The 22,898-nt window shown below is 38.3% G+C and overlaps 1 protein-coding gene across 4 annotated transcripts in view; it reads right to left on the minus strand.

The window, feature by feature from the left end:
- LOC127576671 (C-terminal-binding protein 2) overlaps positions 1-22,898 on the minus strand; it is a 226,502-nt gene that overhangs the window by 192,821 nt on the left and 10,783 nt on the right. Inside the window, exon 1 of one of the 4 annotated variants that reach the window (XM_052027280.1) lies at positions 10,856-10,877. The exons of the other annotated variants lie outside the window; for them this stretch is intronic. The gene's annotated coding sequence lies outside the window, so the exon portion shown is untranslated. Of the gene's footprint in view, positions 1-10,855; positions 10,878-22,898 lie in introns of those variants that run through there. 4 annotated transcript variants of the gene reach the window in all.

Genomic DNA, 22,898 nt, shown 5'->3' on the forward strand with positions numbered 1-22,898 from the left:
GGCAGATTCCCATGGCTGCTGTGGAGACGCTGGACCCTAAATGAGATACACTGGAAGGCGCCTCAAACTCCCGACTTGCAGAAGCATTGTCAGTGGTCCTGTTTCTAAGACACTTCACGCCAAAACCAATTACGGACAAGTTTAGACTCTCTATCTAGGTTCAATCATCAAATGCCAGCACTTATGGAAAGTAAAAACAAGTAGCCAGTGCCCAAATAACTATCACACAGCACAAACCAGTCTCAGTAAAATTCCCATTAGGCATAGTCCCCCAACACAAACCAGCCATCTGTTTAGAAAAGTTATGGACTAGCCATTACTGTATTATGGCTTCCAACCTGTGGTCTGTGGAAAAGCACATTATCAGGCGAATAGGAGGTAGTATTGTGCCAGATCAGTGTTCTAACTGCAAATTCCAGATGCTGTCACTGGGGTTTGGAACTGGAAACATTCAATCTCCCAAGTACCAAGATCCCTCACTATATAAAATATGCGAAGCAGCTTCATTAGAAATTATCTATTGCTATCCTGTGTTAAACATTACTAATGAACTATTTAATCCACAAGGTCTGCACCTTCAGCTTCTGTTGACACATGTCAACTTTGTCTTTTTTCCAAATTCTGTTAGACTTCTGAAGTGAGGAAGAGCTAAAAATCACTACCTATCTGAAAGACAAACAAAGCCAACTCAATGTGTGCACACAAACGGCTCAGCAGCATTATCAATTCAAATTAGACATCATCCTTCACAATGATCCACTATGTGGTCTTCCCTGATAAAAATTCTGCTTTTGTGACTCAGAGTCAATTAGAACATTGCTTCTAGCTGTGTAAAAAAAAGCAGGAACCTCATTATGTTTCATTAGAGTCCAATTCTTTCACTGCTCAGTGAAAACTCACAATGCTAAAGGATACATTAAGGTGAATGGGAGATATTGGAGGGGAAAATAAAATGGCCAAGGCAATTTTAACGCCATAATTTCATCTCAGTTAAGTCATGGAAAAGGTAACAATTAGCTTCACCCTCCCCCCCACCAAAAACAACCAGGACCCAGTATACAGGAGATTCGAAGACTTTAACTTATTTTTCCTTTTGCACAGTACATCAGGATTTAGCAGCATGCTTCATTCTAAGGCAAATCATCTGCAAGCTAACAGCACACTGTCTTTGCAAACTTTTCCACTCTTACCTTGCTACGTCCAGAATCTTAGGTTTGGCAGCCTCCAAAATCCCACTATCTGACTCCTTTTGCTCTTAAGTTTACACCGTGAGAAAATATTCAGTGGCGACTGACATTGCTGTGTCAGTCAATAAGCTGGAGGTGGAGCAAGGTTAATCGTATGAAATATAATAAACAGCTCATCTAAACCTTGCACCAAACCAAGCGTCTCCTTGAAGTGATGACTGAAACTATGTCAACATCTCCCAATAAAAGCAGGATGAGTTCTTCAGCAAAATGCAATTGGTAGAGGACGATCACGTCCATGTTTAATGGATTTATCCAATTATCTCCATTCTGGTCAAGAATAGAGACAAATGTAACTGTGAATATTAGGATTTCACTATAAAAAACTGACCAAAAAAATGCTCATCTACATCTGCTGAATAGGCATAGGCAACAAGGCAGAACCAATCTCAAAGAAAGTTGGTGAAGAAACCGAGAATAACAGTGTCCAAGATAAAAACTGGCCATGTCTAGAGCCACCTTTGCAAGAGAAAGGGTGGCAGAGCAAGTTGATGAAACATGCATTTACCTTCTGAAATATGGGTTTAAACCCAGCCAGTGCAGACAGAAATAAAAATCCTGCTTCTGTTGTCTACAAGAAATCTGTGACACCAGCTTTGGGACAATTTCCACCCACTGGATGAACAGCATATGCCCGATACATGAATAAATGCAAAACGGCCCACAATTCAGTACAACTTGGCAATCACACTTAAAAAAAATAAAATCACTGAAGGGGGATACTGTTGGAAACAGTAAAGCTTTCAGTGGTGCAGGAGGATTTCTATTTGATAGCCAGAATTAAAACACCTAGGTTGTCTCACTTTATTCTGAATCAGAACTCACAATTTAAGGTAACAGTGAGTGACTGTTGCATTTATCAAACATGCTGCCTTTTATATGAAACATTAAGTCACACCTGCATGTTCCTGTGGATGTTAAAAATTAAAATCCCAGGGAACCTTTCAAAGGACAGGGAGTTCAAAGCACAGTCAAGCAAAGGTTATCATAAAACTATTTGCAGTTTGAGAGTTCTTACTGTGCATAATCTGACTGCCATGTTTACCTATGTAACAACTGCAATCAGCAAAGACAAAAATAATTCATAGGCATAACGTGCTTTGGAGCAGTATGAAAGTGGTAATTAAATGTAACTTCTTTCCATCACAGCACGCTGTGTTTGACAAGAAGCTACCTGACACTGAGCCACAACACGGAAAGTTTCTCAGGTCAGAATACCCTCACTTTGATGAGGTAAAAAGGCTATAGTTTCTAGTGGTTATTACTTTTACACAAGATCACCTTTGGGCAAAATTCTCTGAGAAAATACAACATTTTTAAACTATGTTTCGTTTAAGTGCACAGAGCAAATATTTCCCATTGGATTCTATTAAGCTTGAGTTTTAAAAATGACAGATATTAAGAATGAAAATTGTTTTAGAAGCAGGCTGTGGTTCACAAGAGAGCAAAGAAAAATCATAGAATGAAATTTGCTAGACTGCAGCTAAAATTAAAATATACACACAGGATGTGGGTGTTATCAGCAATACAGCATTTATTACCCATCCCTAATTGTTTTGTGACAGTGAATCACTTTTTTGAACCTTTGTGGTCTTTGCAGCAAGGGGGTTATCACTGTGTTGTTAAGTTTATTTCCAGTTTTAGATCCAAAGAAACTGATACATTTTGAAGTTGACATGTATAGGAAAGGAACTTGCAAGTGAACGCAAATCCATAAACTGGATCATCTTGTCCTTCTAGCTGATTCTTTTAATAAGTTTAAGCTTCCAAGGACAAGTTTGAGTTATGGCCAGAAGGAAGCCAAGTGTTGCATTAAAGTAGACCATTGGAAGTGAAATTATGCTTCTTATTTTTTTTTCCCCTCTAACCCAAACCTTCAAAATATAAGCAAAGCCTCTATAAAGCTTGAGTAGCTGAGGTTGCATGCTGAGATGGGAGGGTGAAAATTTTTTACTCTTGATCACCTGCTGGCAACTTTACTGATTATACAGAGGGGTGGGATTACTATGATGTCACCCACCATTAACAATCAAACTGCATACTTCAATGTTAGCACAAGACGAATAAAGGATCAGACAGCAGAGACTCAACCCACCAAGAAGAGGGAATTGTAATGGGAGAGATAGCACTGGGAGCAAAAAACATACTGGAAACAAATTGTTCTAATGGCAATGATGGTACAATCAACATAGGGGGTAAGGGTAGGAAGATGGGGATTCTTTGTGATTGAATTTTGTCATGGGTTTACTTTTCCTTTCCACTAACTTTCCTGTTTCAAATTCCAGAAACCTCTCATGTGCCCTTAACAATAATCTGGCATTTTTGCTTTTTTCCCCCCATTGTCACATACATGTAACACCTCATAGATATTGCTCTTTACGCACAATGAAAAGCAAAAAAAGTAAAAAGACTAAAAATGAGAGTAAAGGATGAAGGAAAGGGGTGGCACAGTGGTGCAGCAAGTAGTGTTAGATAGCCACATGAATGATAGAGAAATGGAGGGCTGTGTGGGAGGGGAGAGTTAGATAGATGTTAAAGCAGGATAAAATGTCAGCACAACATCGTGGGCTGAAAGGCCTGTACGGTGCTGTAATGTTCTATGTTCTAGTGTTGCTGTTGCACAGCTCCAGAGACCTGGGTTGTATCCTAACACTGGTTCATTCTGCACACATTCTCCCTGCGACTGCATGGCTTTCCCTCACAAGCTCCGGTTTCCTCCCACATGTTAACAGATGAGTTGTTCTGGCTGCTATAAATTCTCCCAAATGAAGGTGGAGAATAGGGGAAAGTCAATGGGGTCAAGAGAGAGAATAGGTTGCAGCAAAATTTGGGGGAATGAGACGAATGGGAATGCTTTGAGAACCAGCATAGACTAAATGAGCTGAATGGCCTCCTCCACTGAAGCAAGAAATTGTGGTGATCTGTAAAGAATAAAGGCTATCCGGCAGTTATAGCACTGAAGTATCAGTGGGCTTCCTTCAGGGACCTGAGTTAAAAGTCTAATCTTGCTCATCTTCAGTTGAGATTACTTTAACCTCCTTCCTGAAGAAAATAGAAGGGAATAGCCTACCGTAGGAGGCAAATATTGGGAATTAGGCACTGAAAATAAATGTAAGTTAATTTGTGTGTGCAGTGTCTGTGAATGTCAGCTTTGTTAAACTCTTACAACAATGATCTTAGGTTCAAACAAGATTTTAGTTTATTAGCTTCTGTTTGCTCCTTAAGATTAACAGGTTTGCAAGAAAATAACATTTTTTGATGAGTGGTGCATCAATATGCACAGGTCAGTTTCTTCAGTGTCAAATAATCTGCATTAAGTGCAGCAGCAGATATGGAATTGCCGACCTATGTACACAATTCAACAAAAAAAAAAGGGCATCTGTGTTTAGATTGCAGAGAACTGTTTTCACTGGATTTAAAACCTGGATTAAGTGACAACAATATAACATGCTAGGTAGTATTTTTAATGTTTTCAATATCCATCCTCTCCAGTTTAGGAAGATGAATGTGACAAAGACTTGAACTTTAAGCTCTTGCTGTTGTGAAATCTGAACTTCAAAGTTAAAAACAACGTTTAATGCATGGAACTGCAAGAGACTGAACTATACCGATTATTGTCATTTAACGCCAGTCATCATAATAGTTCATTTGTAAATTTGAAGTTAATAGTGCAATTTACATGCTTTCACAAGGCCTTAAAATACACCAACTTACCGCAGTTTATGCAGTGCAGATTTAAAGTTTTCATTAATTATTATTTCAACCTCTAAGATATCTTTATTAGTCACATGTACATCGAAACACAGTGAAATGCATCTTTGCGTAAAGTGTTCTGGGGGCAGCCCGCAAGTGTTGCCATGCTTCTGGCGTCAACATAGCATGCCCAACAACTTCCTAACCCGTACGTCTTTTGGAATGTGGGAGGAATCCGGAGCACTCGGAGGAAACCCACGCAGGCACGGGGAGAACATACAAACTCCTTACAGACAGTGGACGGAATTGAACCCGGGTCGCTAATGCTGTAATAGCAATACTCTAACCATTGCATTACCATGCCTGCCCTAAATTGTCTCTTGCCTGCAGTTTCTGTCTTTGAGTTGCTATATTTACATCTCTTGTCTATTCAAGAAATCAAGTGGAAGAAATCCAATGCAAATTGAAGAGAAACATACCCCACTTTCTAAACAATATGTAATGTATCATTTGGTCCAAAAGCAACCAATTATACACTTGCAAGTATTAAGTACTAAATTGAACAAAAAGACAAATCAGTAGCAATGGTGCAAAGCTTTATTTACCATTACTACATCCTGATTGCAAAACTACCTAAACTGTTAATACAGGAGCATATTTACAGATACCCATACAGGAAGAGGAGATATGGAAAGAATTAGCTATGTACACTATTTCCTCTTGTCCTCAAGCAGTTGGTTCTTCCTTTCCCAAAAGACAAAATATTTTTAAAGATAGATATACTTAAACATCTGGAAGAACAATTAAACCATTAGATTGTATTCTGTAATTTTACATTTACTCAAACCCTTCACTAATTTACAAAAACATTCAATGTGTATCTGCACTCATGAATAAATACCACCAATAAGACAGATACAACATGCTGGGCAGTGAGAAAGGCAGGACACCAAGAGGCATCGCTGAGATGCCTTGCACACCATCTGGTGGCCCAAGTATTTCTCTTGCTACCTCAGCTGTAGGAAATGAGCAGCCCAGCCCAGCAGTGATCCAAAGATTGAGGCACCGAAATTGAACTATTTATTGGAGTCCAGCATTGCTCATCAGCACAACCCTAACAGGATTACAACACATGAGAGAAAAAGAATAATTTCTAAGCTTTGTCATTCTTGTTTGAATACAAGCAGTAGAACTCAGCAAGACACACACCAAGTTAACAGAACTATATTACTAGGTCAACTATCCATTCCAATGCTTAAAATTCTACCCCAGGAAGACCAGAGAATCAGCACAGTTTGGCTGTAGGCATTATGAAGTTTTATTCATGGCCCTTCTCAGCTCTAGAGCAAGGTGTGCAAGGGAAACCATGTAGATGGGAGAGCGAGAGAGAGCACGAGAGAGAAAAATGCAAGAGTGAGAGAGTGTGTAAATCAGTTCAAACATTTTACATCAAATCAAAGAAAATTGGCATTTTGTATCACACAGGAGTATGTGGGTAGCTGGGAGGGGGGTACGTGATGAAGAAAAGCCAGAGAACCACTGCTCTAGAGAACCCTCATAGGAGAAATGGCAAGAAACATGTATTATCTAAATGAAGTTCCAAAACACCAATTAATTTTTTCCAATTTTTCTGGGGGGAGAGGCTGGTCATGATAGAGTTTGCATCAGTAATCAACTGTTGGTTTCACTGTGCTACATCCACATGGGAAAATATTGCGGAAAACAGCAGGATCACAAGTGAATGACAAGGATTCTGAGGTGGCAAACGCAATGCTTTCCCTTTGTTTCCAAGCCGTTGGTTCTAACCACATTTTTTGTTGTTATGACTCATTTCCATAGACTTGTTTTTGAAATTTCCATCAGAGCTTAAAAATAGTCAGTGACAGCAGTGGCCTGTTTCAGAGGCAGAAGTGCACTGCTTTGTCAAGGCACCACATTGCCTTTCTTGTTTCTCAGACCACCTCGCCTTAAATGAAACACGAGTCGAGAACTTGCTGCAGCTGTTGACTGGCTTTAGTTTTAAATTGTTTTAGAATTTCTAATTGTACATCATCATCCTGACCTGGTTCCTGCAGAGATGGCATCTTGTGTGACATGGTTGGCATCACTGTGGATAAGGATTCAAAGCTGACAGCTTAAAAGGGATAGGAGCTAAAACACACTGCAGCTCCCACAGTTTTTGTTTTCAGTTCACGTCACGTTCTTTGCAAACCACAGGCTTGTTGCTGCTTATGTAACCCTTCCATCATTTCAAACATTCTGCTTGTGTGGTTTTAACGCCCTCATTCAGAATACTCTTACTAAACAGCTCCATCAGTGAAACTTTGCGGTGTTCAACACTGATGACATCTGAACTCCTCCAAATGCCTTTATCCTTATAACTTCATTAAAAGGATTCACATAAAGCTGTATGTCACACAATTGCAGTTCCACAGTAATCCCCAAGAACCAAATCTGCTAACGTTACAATGCACAATAATGTCTATTCCTTGCTGATTTTGTAGGAGTTAAATGCTTTGTTAAAGTAGGATTTTCTGTTCCACGTTGTCACTGTAGACAAAGCTCCTGCTGTGGTCAACAGAATGATCCATCAAATAACCAAGGTATGCTCTGAACTGCTAGTTCAGGGATCAAGCTTATAGCAAAGTTTGTTTCCATGACTGTACAGCACACATAATTACCTTTATTCTTAAGATTAATTAGTTGTCACTTAGCATTACAAGCATAAATTCTTAGAATTTCTGCCAATTAGACAGAGATGGTGATTTGCAGCTTTTGTACTAAAGACTGTGATCATCTTTGATCATGGGATCACACAATGCCACAGATGTTGTCCGATTGCTATTTTTGGTGCACCAGTAACAACTTGGGTAAACCTGCTTATTATTTGACAAGGATGGGTTGTAACTTTTGTGCTTAACCTTGTAGGTTTCAAAGCTAGCCCAGCCACTACTTCTCCTTAGGCATTTCCTCAGGTTTAAGGAAGATTTCCTGCCATTCCGATTCCACTCATCAGTCACCCTAGTACCCAATATGGGAACTAGTGACTTTCACAGGTGGGGCAGGAGGTGCCTGATGGGGCAGGTGGGCAGTGCACTTCTTCTGCCCCTTACACAGGACTTTCCTATACCCCCAGTGCATGGATGTGATACACAGAAATATCCCAAATATTCCTTCCCCACTTTGAATGGTCATGGGTCAGCAACTCTCAAGGTTCAGTGGGGATGTTGTCATTTTTCCAAGGAAGCTTTGAGCATATTCTTGGATTCTCCAGACAGACAGGGAAAGCCCAGCCTCTTAACCGACCAATGACTGTCAAGCCCCACTTCCTGCCTTCAGCAGCAGAACAAGTCTGAACAATTCAGTATTAGCTTTCACTGTTCAGTCTTTCTTCTGCTCTCATGCCTCAAGTGGAGTTCTACAGAGGTTTCTAAGAAGTACTGAAGAGGCAATACTTTGTTCAATTACTCTCAAGGAAAAATAAGTCACTGTCTTTTGAATGAAATTGTATGATCTTCAATAATAGCTTCTGTCATATTCTCAGCAACACTAATGGAATCTCACTTTTGTCTGATGGCGAACTTGCTTTGCCTTAAGGTAAATGGACCCTTTAGTGCAAAATAGCCATTAAAAACTGATAACAATTTGTTTTTTTTTAAATACAAGTATAGGTCACTTGACAATATTCAGAACAAATTCAGAACAGTTTTATAAATCATAGCTAACAGTTATTTGATTCATGTAAGGAAATGATGAGCTTTGGAGAGTGAGTGGGCCAGGAGCTGAAATGGACAGATTTTAAAGTTTTAAAAAGGTAGAGCGTTTAAGGGGACATGATATTGAAATTGCCAATCATATGGCAAAGGAAAATGCCATGCATTGAGAAAATTGGTAGGGATTAGGATTAACACATTTTTCAGTGTGAAAACAGACACAAAATCACAATGCAGTGTTAAAAAATGTCAGACTTGCATTCAACTTTGCACAAAACAGCACGTCGCTGTTTATATTCCATGCATTCATCTAACCCTATAACAGCATATCCTCCTGTTCCATTCTGCCTTTCATGCACTTATCACCATTCCCTTCAAATGCTTCAGTACTTTTCATCTTACTGCTTCTTGTGGTGGTGAAATCACACTGTGCACCCAGCTAAATTTGCCAATACAAAACTCAAGAGGTCTGTTGAGTTTTAATGGCCAATTTCTTTTTCATTCTGACATTTTCCCCAAGAAACTTAAATTTCAAAACTTCGTACTCCTGCATCTTACCTATGGGGAAATAAATGAGGGCAAAGTGTGACTTCCGGTTACATTGTCCCTGCAGCATGAAACCTTGCGCCACAATTGGTCATATGAAACAAAACTGACTTTAATTTCAATTAATATTTTAGGATTTGTCTATCCAAAAGAGAAAAAGATTTCCACAAACTTCCAACGTAGTTAGCTGGTTGTGCAGTTAAAAGAGGAATGGAAAAAGGATAGATTGTTTTCTGGAATTTTAATGTAAGAATTTGTGTCACAGATGTTTACAGTTATAGTGAAGAGTAGTTGAATCTGGTGCTAGTTAAGATTTTCCAATATGCTCCAATATTAATGAGGAATTCTTAATACTAGATAATTATACCCACTGACATGTCAGCTTGTGAACAACAGAGGTCACCTCCACAATACTCTACCTTGAAGGAAGATACAAGGAGGCACTCTATCTTGAAGTTGATGATGTCAGCAAGAGTCTAAAGGTTACTCATAAAGCAGAACTAACAGAGCATACAACACACAGCCAAAACGGAAGGACACGTTTCTACTCCTGTGGCCACAGGGGACATGGAGTTCAAACTCAGTGATGCATTTTTAAAAATCTGTGCAAAACTGCTAAATATAAATCACTTGTCTACAGTTTAACAGCGACTACACTTTCAAAGTAATTCACTGGCTCTGAAGCACCCTGTGAACATGAAATGTGCCAACTAAATGCAATTATTTACTTACAAATAAAAGCAGGCAGATCACAATAAAATTCAATTAAAAATTTGACAAAGATACATTTGATGTACTAGGACTGATTAGAGAGAAAATTACAACCATCTTTCCTGAATGCTTTTGTGCATATTTATATAATTATACTCCTAGGTTGTGAGAAACTGTACAGACAACATAGTGAACCATACACCCAGTTTTGGTCACCAGCATATTTTAAAAAAAGCATTCAAACTATAGGGCAATACTGAAAAGAGCAATGCAACTTGCTTTCTTTCAAAAATACATCATTTTCTGGGTATGGGCATTGGTAATAAAGCCATTATTTAATGCCTTGCCTAAAGCTCTGAGAGGCCTTCTCTTTAAACCCATCCACACAGTCACATAGTGCCAATACCCCAATCGTCCTGCAGGTTTGAAGTTCAAGGACTTCGATCTACCAGCATTCTAGTAAAAGCAATATATTTCCAGTTTAAATGGTGCACAACTTGGAAATGAAAACTTTTCCGAGTGCTAATTTTATTATTGAAGTAGTGGATTTGGGAGGTGCTATCAAAAATTTAATTCATGCCACATGTCAGGTGTTTAAGTTTAAAACGAAAGGCTACAGGCATTTTACTCTTATCAGCTTAGAAGGAAGGAGGCCATTTTTTAACTGCACTATGCTAGTGTATTCCAAAATGAATCCTAATGGCCCTTTCTCTGCAGCACTAAACATTTCTCTCCTTTAGCAATTTTCCTTTAAAATATGCTGTGGCCTCTGTTCCAAATACACTGTGGCAAGACATTCCACAGAGCAAAACTCCACAAAGAACTTCTTGCTAATTATCACTTTTTAAATTGATGGCCCCTTGTTACTGACGTGCCAACAAGTTGAAATTATTCTCCCTAACAAATTTCTCCATCATATTTAAAACCTTTGTAAGTACCACCTACTGAACTTCCCACTGCTCTGAAAGCAATCCCGACATCAGACCTCTCCGTGTAACTTTGGCACCCAATCCCCGACAACAACGTGCAGTGCAACAACACACACCAGCATCAGTAATCCAACCACGGCACAGATCTACTATCCTTAAGTCTCCTAATCTCCTATTAAAACAAGTATCCTCCACCACCAGCTTAATAAACAGCAAGCTATTAACTTTTTACAAACACTCGCCTCTGTGCACCTGAACAGTCTATAACAGGCTTACGAAGTGGACAGCAGTGCAGAGGGGATGTTTTGGGTGTTGTCTTTCCCACTGATGACAAGGTTCAAAGATCACCTAGTGCTGAACAGTTTATGCTGTGAATTATGCACCTCCTGCACTGAGAAAACAAACTGTATTTTGGGGATGAAGTCTCCTCCTCTCAGTGCTGTGGTTATAGTTGATTGAAGGACACATCTGAAACTGCAACAAACCTCACATTCAATTCTGCATGATTTGCCCTTGACTTTCTACAATACAAAATTGCCCTTTTTTTTTGTTTGGCAACATTTATTAAATCATTTTAGAAAAGAACAATTATATTTACCCTTTCTAAGTTCTTCGGTCTTCTCAGCTCCAGAACAAAATAACCTCATCTTTTCGAGGATCTCTTTATAACCTAATCCTGGTAACATCCTGACAAGTTCTTTCTCCACCTCTTGTGTTGCTTTTTTTTAATCCTTTCTATAGATGAATGCCCAAAGCTATGGGCATTAGTGAAGTCAATGACACGCTTTTATTTCTGTAACTTTTGCTCTCAGAAACAAAATGGATTCAGGAGATACAGCCTTACTTTATTGCTGCTTTCTATTGGTCCTTGACCTACACTAAATAAAATTGCCAGAACAGTCAGTTAAAAATGTAGACCCTGGAGAGTCACACTCTTATGGGTATTTTAACTATGTGCAAACAAATACAGGTACAATACAACCTCCTAATTTCAGACTGATAAAACTTCACAAGAACTGGCTATTTCAAAGAAATTTTAAAAACAGCCATAACTAGATTGAGCTCTTACCTCCTGAGAGAGAAAGAAAATAAAATGACCTACAGGAAATAGCATCAAAACATTAACAACACACAAATTTTCCCTTCATTGTTCTTATAATAATCAGTTCAAAGTCTGTATTTTTGCCTTCCTCTTTTAGACAAAGGAAGCAGATGAAATGCTCAGATCTAACAAGTGCAAAGTTTTATTTTGAATATGAAGAAACTAGAGTCTTGAGAATTAAGTTAATTGCAATTAATTGCACAGCATAAAATTAATCCTGAATTGATTTGTTGACTGCTGAGCAAAAATAGAATACCAATAATTTACTTTCCTTGATTCAAGTTCAATGGAATCTTTTAATTGTTAAGGGTTTATTAACTTTTAAATAGTTTCATTAATTTTTAAAAGTTTAAATGTTTTTGAATAGTTTTGAATATTAAAGAGGCACAAAATATTCACTGTGTTTTTATCAAAATTTTATTTCAGCAATTTTATGAGCAGGACACATTTGAATAATTCTCTGCCTTCTCTGAATGGAATCTGATACCCTTTGTAGGATTGACCCTCTTGACAATTCAGTACTAGGACGGGATGTCAAGCAACATTACACCAATCCATGACACAGGCACTTCAGCTTTTGCTGAACCACAGTGAGTATCAAGAGTCAATGGATCAGGATTTAAAAATGAAACACAAAGAGATTCCATGGGTAGTAAAGCAAAATGCTGGTGTGAGACTTCATATAGATTTTCAGAGTTGCAGTTAAAGTTGCAATAATTTTTAAATTTTCATGACTCAGGAAGGGTGTGAGCATCCCCACAGACTCTGCCATTTGGTATAATTCTTTCCACTATCAAAATTAATGTCCTGAGGTAAACAATTTTAATATGATGCAAGCCAAGTATGTGCTCATAATTACACAACTGATCAGTTTAGTCTGAGTGTTAAGAAACATTTTGTACAAAATGAAATGCTCATATTTAATCTTCACTATCTTGAAATGCTAGGGCATTTAATTGCATCATAATATGTTCTGCAGATAATCGAACTCTAACTGTAGCATCTTATCATGGTGCATTCTAAAAGGAACATTAGATTTATCCACTTAGAATGCCATTATCTTGTTCCTGCAGCTGATAAAACCTCTGAATGGCCAGCACAAATCAACTAATCATCTCAGATTCTAAACATCATCCTAATTCAAATCCACTGATGAACTAATTAACCTCTAACCTCATTAATAATGTAATTAAGTCAACAAGACATATAAAGATAGCTTGTCCATTTTCAAATTATTGCATTGAGAAAACACATACAGCAGATAAAAATTATTGAATGGAGGTAGGCTGAAACTGCAATGGGATCTATTGAGTTCATCTCCAGTTAACATACAAGCTTTCAGTCTGATTAAACTGGTTACATCCTGAGCAATGTGACTGCTGATTCAGTTATTGTGACTTATTTACTATTAAAATTAACTCATTCTTCATATCTTGATAATTGCTCTTCACCAAATGTAAACTTGATCTTCATCAATGCAAAAGTGCCACTGGAAATTCTTTATAATTTACTTTAAAAGCAAATGTATTATGTACTGCATGCAGTGGTAATTGCCAAAAGAACATAAATAGGTAGTTTATTGCTCAGGAGATCCCTACAAAACATCTCCTTATAGTCTACAGATAATCAGCTGATTTTGTGTGTTTTCAACATCTGTAGGTATCAATTTTCATACATCATTCAATGCAAGTCTATGTGATCACTGTGAGAAGATCAAAACCAATTTTCAAAAGGAATAGTAAGAAAAAAGCTTGTAAAATTCTATACATGTTAAACTGGTAATGAGGAATGAATGAGAGGCAACTTTGGAATTCCCTACTGATTATTAAACTGTGACACACAATTTGTGGAATTACACTATGTACACAATGGCGGCACAACATGGTGGGCCGAAGGGCCTGTATTGTTCTATGGTACAAACAGATCCAAAACTTATAACACTACCAGTATCCAATTTTCACCCTTGCCATACCATTCAATGCCTTAGTGCATTTTATTTGTACAATGGGCTAGTAAAGATGTATTTGTAATGACAACCAAACATTATAGTTTGCTCAACAAAATGCCAGATTCCTTCATCTCAATCCTTGGATATATGCTGTCCTATCAGCAGGACAATATCATCATAGGGCACAGTGCAATCATATATAAACAAGATGCAGTTTCCCTGGGAGTCCACAGCATTGATTCCGTTGCTCATGAAGTCTCAAAGTAATAGGTCAAACATGAGTAAGGAACCCACCTACTGAGTACCTCCTCACTCAGCTGATGAATTAGTTGAACAATACTTGGAAGCAGCACTAGGAGCAGCACAGGGACAGAATGTACTTTGGTTGTAGGATTTCAATCAGTGAGTGGCCAGGCTACACCAACATTAATGGAGCTACAGTGTCCTAAAAGCCGATTGTTGTTCCAATTGAGTCTACAACAGGAAGTGAGTGAGCTAACAAGAGGTAAACCTACATGACCTTGTCCTCACTAACTATAGCACTGGTAGAAGTGACCATCACATAGTGGTGTGGAAACACAGTCCCACCCATGTCCTGATTCAATGAGTGCAAACAGGCTTTCCTGGACGAGCAGCGGGCTCCTAGAATATTATCAAGCTCAAAGTTGGTAGGGCCCAGCACAAGTGCTGAAGACAAGGCTAAAGCATTTGCAACCACTTTCAGCCAGAAGTCCTGCATGAATAATCCCATTTTCTCCTGAGATCCCCATCATCACAGAAGCCAGTCTTCAGCCAATTCAATCCACTTACACAGTACTAAAAACCTGCTGAGAATACTGGTCGCAGCGAAGGTAATGGGATGAGACAAGGTCCTGGCTGCAACACTGAAGATCCATACTCCAAAACTAAAGGCACTTCTAGCCAAGTTGTTCCAATAGAGTTATGACACTGGCATCTACCGCTACCACAGAAAGCTGCCCATATATTCACTAAAAGGAAAAACCAACAATCTAGCTAAATACTGCCCAGTTTTCCCCTAAATCATAAGTGTTATCAGCAGTACATAACAATAACCCTCTTAGCCATGCCCAGTTTGAGGTTCACCAGGACTATTTGACTCCAGACCTTAGAGCTTTGTTCCAAAAATGGATCAAAGTACTAATTCAAGGGACAAGATGAATGAATTGTTATCAAGGCAGCATTTGAACCTCTGTGCCAAAAAGGAGCTCAGGCAAAACTGGTCAATGGACATTGACGCGTAAACATTCCAATGGTTGGAGTTACACCTTACACAAAAGAAGATGGTTGTGGTTGCAAGAGTTCCTCAGGGCAGTGTCCAAGCTCTGACCACTTGCAGCTGCTTCATCACTGACATTCCTTCCATGGTAAAGTCAGAATTGGGCAGTGTTTGCTATTGATTGCACAATGTTAAATTCTATTTGCAACTCCTCAGCAAATAAAGCAATCTATGCCTGCAAGACCCAGACAACATTCAGGCATGGATTGATAAGAAGCAAATAACACTTACCCCACAAAAACATGAAACAGATTGAAACAGTCTATTTTGACATTCAAGGGTATTACCATCACTGAGTCTCCACCATCAACGTCCTGGGGTTATCACTGACCAGAAGCTCAACTGGACCTACTGTACCATACTGTAACTATAGAGCATGTCAGAGACTGGGTATCCTGAAGTGAATGACTCACTCCTGGAGTCTTCTCCCCCCCGCCCCACCCACCCAGTGACAAGGTACAAGAGCATGATGGAATACTTTCCACTTGTCTGGATTAGTGCAGTTCCAACCACACTCAAGAAGTTCAGTAACCAGGACAAAGCAGTCCATTTGACTGGCACTCTATCCATCACCCTAAACCACCAACATGCACAGGCTGCAGAGTGTGCCATCTAAGAAGTGCACTGCAGTTACTTCCTTAGGCTAGTCCGACAGCACCACCCAAATGCATGGGCTCTTCCACAAAGGACAAAGCAATATGTGTACATGAACACCATCACTATCAGGTTTCCCTCCAAGTCATATACCTTCCTGACCTAGAAATACAATGATTCATTGTCTCTGGGGCTACATCTGGAACTCCCATCCCAAGAGCACTGTGGGAGTACGTTCCCAAGAAGGATTGAAGCAGTTCATGAAAGCGACTCACTCTCTCAAAAGCAATTAGGAATGGGCAATAAATGCTAGCCTTGCCAGTAACACCAAGGTTGTGGAAAATAAAAACATTTTCTACCTCCATAGTGCATTAAATTTAAAATTTTCATTCATCAATTCAAATTCCTAGCCTCACTCCGCTCCATCTTTCTCGTCTCTTCCAGACTTCTTGCATACTTCCCACCATTGACAACTGCGCTTTCAGTCACCCAGACAAGCTCTGGAATTTATCCCCATAAACCTCTCTTCTCCTTTAAGAAATTCCTTAAAATCCATCTCTTTTTGAGAGAACCTCCTAATATCTCTTTCTTTGTTTCAGAGTCAATTTTTTGCCCAGTTACATTCCTGCAAAGACCTTTGGATGTAATCCTACATGAAAAGCACAAGCTGCTTTTGTTGAACATTTTCCAGTCACCTCCAACAATACTGAATAGTTTGCTAAAACAAAACTGCTGAGACTCTAGTGAGTTGGCACAAGGTTTACAAAGTTATGTGCAAGGACATGACAAGGCAGCAAATGTGCAGTCATGCTGAACAGCAGCTAAGCTGCAGTACAATGCAAAATCTGAAATTCTTGCATGTTAAGATTTAAAGTAGAGAGAGTGAGCGTAAAATTGATTGCAATAATAAATAACAGCTGCCTGCTGTCTATACAAATTCAATGCGGTCATGTATATGTCCTTGCTGCCAGCAATATTGGGTCCAATGTTACTTCTCAAATGAGTGAAGAAATTAAAAGCCAATGCATTTCCAGAAAATAATTATCCCTTAGCAGCAATGTTGGTGTCACGCTTTCCAGACAGGGTTAGTTTTTAGCCATTCATGGTTAATTATTTGGTAAACTAGTTAATACACACTGTGAATTGCTACAGTTTTCCAGGAAAGGGTAAGTGCCCTTGTTTGAAGAGATTTATATGTAACATGATCACCCATCACCTTTTCTTAAGGCCCAAATGACTCCCACTCATTCTGTTAAACCTCTTGTACTCCTGGAGATTTTGAACAGATTTGAACCAGACTTAAGGTGAAAAGTGAATGAAATTTAATAATATTCCATTGCAGAATATCTCAAACACTCAATTATAATGAAAGAATTTCTGAAGTGCCCACAATTTCATTAATTTTTAAGCTTGCTGATATAACACGATTAAAAGCTCGTGTTAGGGCTTGCATCAATAGGTTTTGATAAAAATACTCTAACATATAAAACCCCATAAAATATTTTTAAACAATATTTAAAATAAGCAAAACCACAATATTCTAAATAGAACCTGCCTCCCCAACACCACCACAGATCACTGGCAATTGTTAACTTGGACAAAATTTCATGTTCATTTATTAAAACACACAAACACCATTTAAGAAGCAAATCAGATTCTTTAAACCAATGACAAAGATAAATTTTCTTGATGAAAACTATGGCAAAAAAGAGAAAATGCACTAAATTTATAATTCTCAGTCTTAAATTATTTTTGTGATGAGGAATTTAAATGATTTCCCCTTGTTTCTCATACTTGGAAGGATGGAACCCAATTCCTCCCAGTGCTCCTGGTCCTCAGCTGCTCTCATTCAGTTTATTGCAACTGTCTGCCTATTCAATCATTAGGCCCAAATGAATCACATTCCAGACTTCATATATTGGCATGTCTAGCTATGCAGAATGTGCAATTTGGACTCTAAATATGTTCAAATGTGTAATCTGCACTCAAAGGAAAACTCAGTCATGCTGCAATAAGAACAAGCAGCATGTATTATCTATTTAACAGCAATATCTAGATAGCTGTATGGAGACCATAAGTTCGGATTTTTAACATATTCAATTCACAAAGACAGTCAAACAAGCAGAATTGCTATACCTGTGCTATTAGCACATTGTTGATACATTTTCAAACAGATTACTGAAGGACATTAATAACTAAATTCACTGCTCGCAGAAATGGCTTAGCTTTCTGAGAAAATGTAAATGGTGCTATGCATTTAATTGTCATCATAACAGATAGAGATGGTATAAAACAGCACAGAACAATCATTCATATAGTATGGTCAATTTCCTGAAGCACGATTGACTAAAAAGAGTGAAGATGAGTTTTATTTCTTCACTGAATAAGACTGACTGATTCAAGGTATTGACCAATAGCAATAATAAAAAGATACGAGGTGTGGCATAGCTCATAGGAACATCTCACACTCTCAGATATCGTCTCTTGAAGAAATTTAATCAGTAGGATCTCTCCAAGGCAAAGAGACAAAATATTCCAAATAACAGTCCACAAAGCACACAGAGTGTACTTTTTTTAAAATTGGTGTTTTTGTTAATTAGCTATTTAAGACAATCAGTTTTTTTTAGACAAGGTAAAACAAACAAAACACAGTCACTAATCGCCAGTTAAACTGCATCTTTTCTGCAACTGCTGGTATTACAAACCACTAATCACAATAAGCAGCCTAGGAAACATTAATGAACTTAAAGCCACACAACTCTAATGTTTCAGTTACTTGTATCTTATGCGCAAAATGATCACAATTAAATATGATGAAGGAAAACAAATGGCAATCAATCCTAAAGTAAGTGTCGGGTCAACAAAATATGATAATTTTTCAAGATGAATAAAAGAGTTACTTAATGAAGAAATATGTTATGAAAATAAACTACAAATTAGCATCACTGCCCCAAACAACCTCTTTTTTTTAAAATCAGCACTCCACTCCCTCTACTCCCACTGGGGCACAGCTTCACAATCAGAAGCAGTCCTCCATTGTTTCATGTAAGCAACATTCTTTGTGTGAGTAAGCCTGAACAACATCAATGAGCAATTCACGTTCCAACTCAAGATATCATGGATCAATCACCCATGCTGATTCCTAACACAGAGCTCCAGAGTACTGTACCTCAATGTTCCAGTTCTCTCAGAACTTGAGCGTGGCACTAAGGTTGGAGAGGGCACACGGTGACATTATGCTCATCCATCAGTTCCCACAACTAAACAAATCCTTATCTTGTCAACCAAATACCACTAGTTTCAGCATTGTATCACAGTGTTAATAGCTTCTTTACAGGTGTCCAATTTAGTGCAGGACCTTGTTGAAATTCATTGTTCTGCTGCACAACACTTACTGCCTGTAGCTCTCTGCTCAACAGTAAGTGGAGTCTTCATTTCCACACAATAGTCACTGATGTATTTGAACAGCATTTTTCTATTATTGCTCCTGTTGAGTCAATAAGTTTAAGGCTCACACTGCCTCCATGACTCACAGGAAAATCAAATTATTTCTGGTGTTGTCACATTCCCATAAACAGCATTAGTCAATTTCCTATTGAGGGATTATTTAAGATGATCACTATCAACTTCTCAATAGACCAGACCTGTCACAACAATCAAGAGTAGCTGTAGTTCTCCTTCACCTAGCTAGGTTATCTCCACTGATAAAAATGTTAGAGGCAATCTCTATATGTAAACAAGCCAATATCAGGAACAGCAAAGCTCTGCTTGGAAAGGATTTCACTGGGTGCTGACAAAAATGTGCCACAGACAGCTGCTAAACCATCAGCAAAAGCTAGCAGCAGTTGCCTCCCCCCCTCCCCCTCCATTACAACTGCCCTCATTTGACCTCCGCCGAGGTGTGGGAAGATCCTCATCAACAGCATGCAATTACAGTTACAGTTCTGCACATTAGCCGCAAGTTCCAGGATAGTGGTTCCGTTGTTGCTGAAGCTACCTCTCACAACTGCGTAATCAAGGCAGGCTCAGGAGGAAGAGAAAGCAGCACACTCATGCAACTACTGGCACCGAGATAAAAATGGGCCACAATGCTTGCATCCACTCAGTTCACATTAATTTACGAATCATTAAAATGTATTTACTATTCAGATAATAGAGTATGATCTGCACATCACCTCTTAAACTGATCAGCTTTAACCAGTAATTTAAATATGATTTCAAAAATGGGTATTATGTACTCTTTGTATCAATAATAATAGACAGTGGGACAGTCACTTTAAGCTTTGTTCCACTCCAACCAGTACCAAAAACCATCAGCTCATTTATTTTATTGCCAAATAAAAGTGGTCAAACACTTGTATAGCGCTGGCAGTAAATTGAGGAATTGAGTCTTCTCAGGAAAGAAAAATGCACTCTACATAAAACCTTCTGGCTCTGTTTCTTGTTACAAGTTACAGACTGCAAAAGATTCGTATCACTGCACCTTCAGATGACCTGCGCAGAAGTTAATGCCCCTCAGATACGTCAAACACAATCCAAAAATTAAGAAAGAAATTAGTTAACAGGTCAAATACAAATATTTAACTAAAGATTTTGAAAGCGCACATCAAATGGTCGTTTAATAGTATTAATATTTTAAGTAGAACATAAACAACATGGCAGGTTGTTAAATTTCACCTCTTGCCAAACACAGGAAGAAACCACAATAACATTGGTCAACAATAGCAAGTGAACTCACACATTTGTATGACAACAATCAAACATTGTTTAAGCAATCACAAAAAACACTTTAGATAATGCATATAAATTAATATCCCTTCTAAAAATAACTGCCACAAAAAAATTAATAAAAGGTGTTTATTCACTAATATCAGTAATAATTTCTGTACAATAATGAGCCAATAATAAAAATGTATCGTTTATCTTACAATTAACAAACTGATAATTTTGCTGCTAGTTACATAGCCTTCTTTCACTAGCACTGATAATTTTTTGCTTTAAATTAAAACTATGTTTTGTTCTTAAATTTCAATGTAATGACAGTCATCAGAATTGCAGAGGGTATTTGAGCTCTCTCATTACATGCATTCTCCTTCTTCTCTGTATTCATATTACAGTACATCACCAGCTTGAAGGTCTGCTAGTCAGAGATAAAGAATAATATGCAAGGAGCTGTTTTGGTCCCAAATGTTGTCTTTCACCAGTGAGTCACAGCATCAGATTCACCACCAGAGTGTTAATTCATGTCACCACAAAACACAGACCAAGACAATTAAACAGTGCATAAAATAAAAACACGGACTTGGCTCCTCAACTAGTAGAATAGGGAAAAGGTGGTTGGGGGAGGGGAGGGATGGGTAACAGTGGTTGGTGGGAAAATGGGAAAAAGAGTAGGAGAGAGAGGGAGTGGGAAAAGGAACAGTGGTAGGCAGTCAACTGGGGTTATGTGGTGGACATGCAGTGAAGAGCAGATATTCTGAAAGTTGTTCAAAAAATAACTCTTGGGGGCTAAATTTGCGTTTCATATCCTGCAATTAAATAAATGAGCTTCAATCAACGACAGCAAAAATTGTAGTTGGGAAAAATAGATTTGACACAGTAAGTGCCTTTCTCTCATAGTGCCTTGTAAAGATTTTAAAACAGGATTTAAGTGCTGTGTAGTCCCTAAGATTATTGCAAAATTAACATGCAATTGAGAGAAATAAATAGTTCCAGCTATGATGTGTTACCTCAAGAGCTATATAAATCTCATACAGTGGAGTGAAATGACATCTTTTAGACACAGAAAAAATACTTGAACACCTGTTTGGTTTAATATTACATCACAAAATATTGGACATAGAACACACAGCTGCAAGCAACTCTCAAACAATGCAGCCTTTGTTTGCCCAAAGAAAATAAATAACTAAAACCAGTAGAAAAGCTAGTTGACTGCAATTTCATTAATCTGTGTATCTGCATGGGGTTACTCTAACTTCATTCATCATTATTTTTCTACAGTTCCCATTGTAATCCATCCAAATAGAACTAACCAATAAAACATGAAAATTCCTTGCATAATGCATTATTCAATTAGTAATTTTTCTGAACCACAGAATTTATACATCAAAATACATCAATTATAAATCCCTCAGGTTTTATTTCACATTTATCATTATTTCCCGACCATCTGTATTCAAAAATGTAAATGAATCAAGAAAGTAAGCACACTCAGTTTGTGCAAACGGGAAAAAAAGAGAAAAAAAGCTTTTATTTAAGTGGTCACATGATGCCACAGAGGTGAAGCAGCTGTTACAAAGGACAGAGCACATGTATAATGTTATTAATATCAAAGTCTGAAAAGTTAAGTTTTATAGTATCAAAATCAAACATTTTATGCATACTGTGAAGATGACAACACCTATTGACCAGGAATCACAAGTGGCTGTAACACTTAACTTTCTGTATGCTGATCAGCACTAAGCAGGTCATGGAAAGATTTCCAAGTGTGTATGCCTTTCTTGGTGACAAACACTCAGAGCAATAGTCTCTAAGACAGAAGGTTGTAGGTTCAAGACCCACTCTGGGACCAGAGACTCCGGGACCAGAGACTCCAACGCAGCGGTGAGGGAAACCAGTGCCGCACTGCCCAAAGTCAGACATTAAACCAACTAACCTCTGCATTAAGTGCAAAAAGACCCCATGGAACTATGTGTAGAAGAACAGAGATGTTCTCCCAGCATGTTGGCCAATAGCTGTTTCTCAGAAGTCATAACTAAAACATCTGCTCATTTATTTCATTGCTATTTGTGGAAGCTTATTGTGCATAAATTGGGTCCTATGTTACCAGCATTGCAATGACCAAAAACTTCAAGGCATCCTAGGGTCATGGAAGGCAAAATTTTAAGGTACCTCTTGTTTTCTCCTGCAAGGATATCTAAAGAATACTCTCCTGAAGGACACCAATTGCAAATTGACTACGTACCAAGAAAAATAATCCAGATTGCCTTTGCAAAGCACACAAGATAACCAAAGGATCCAGTGTGTACAACACCTGGATGTACTAGGATTCAACTGTAACAATCAATTTGGCTAGTCCTTCAACTGTCCCAATATAACTCTCTTCCAAATAAAATGAC

This window comes from Pristis pectinata, chromosome 12 (assembly GCF_009764475.1).
Source record: "Pristis pectinata isolate sPriPec2 chromosome 12, sPriPec2.1.pri, whole genome shotgun sequence".
Classification (NCBI taxonomy): domain Eukaryota; kingdom Metazoa; phylum Chordata; class Chondrichthyes; order Rhinopristiformes; family Pristidae; genus Pristis; species Pristis pectinata.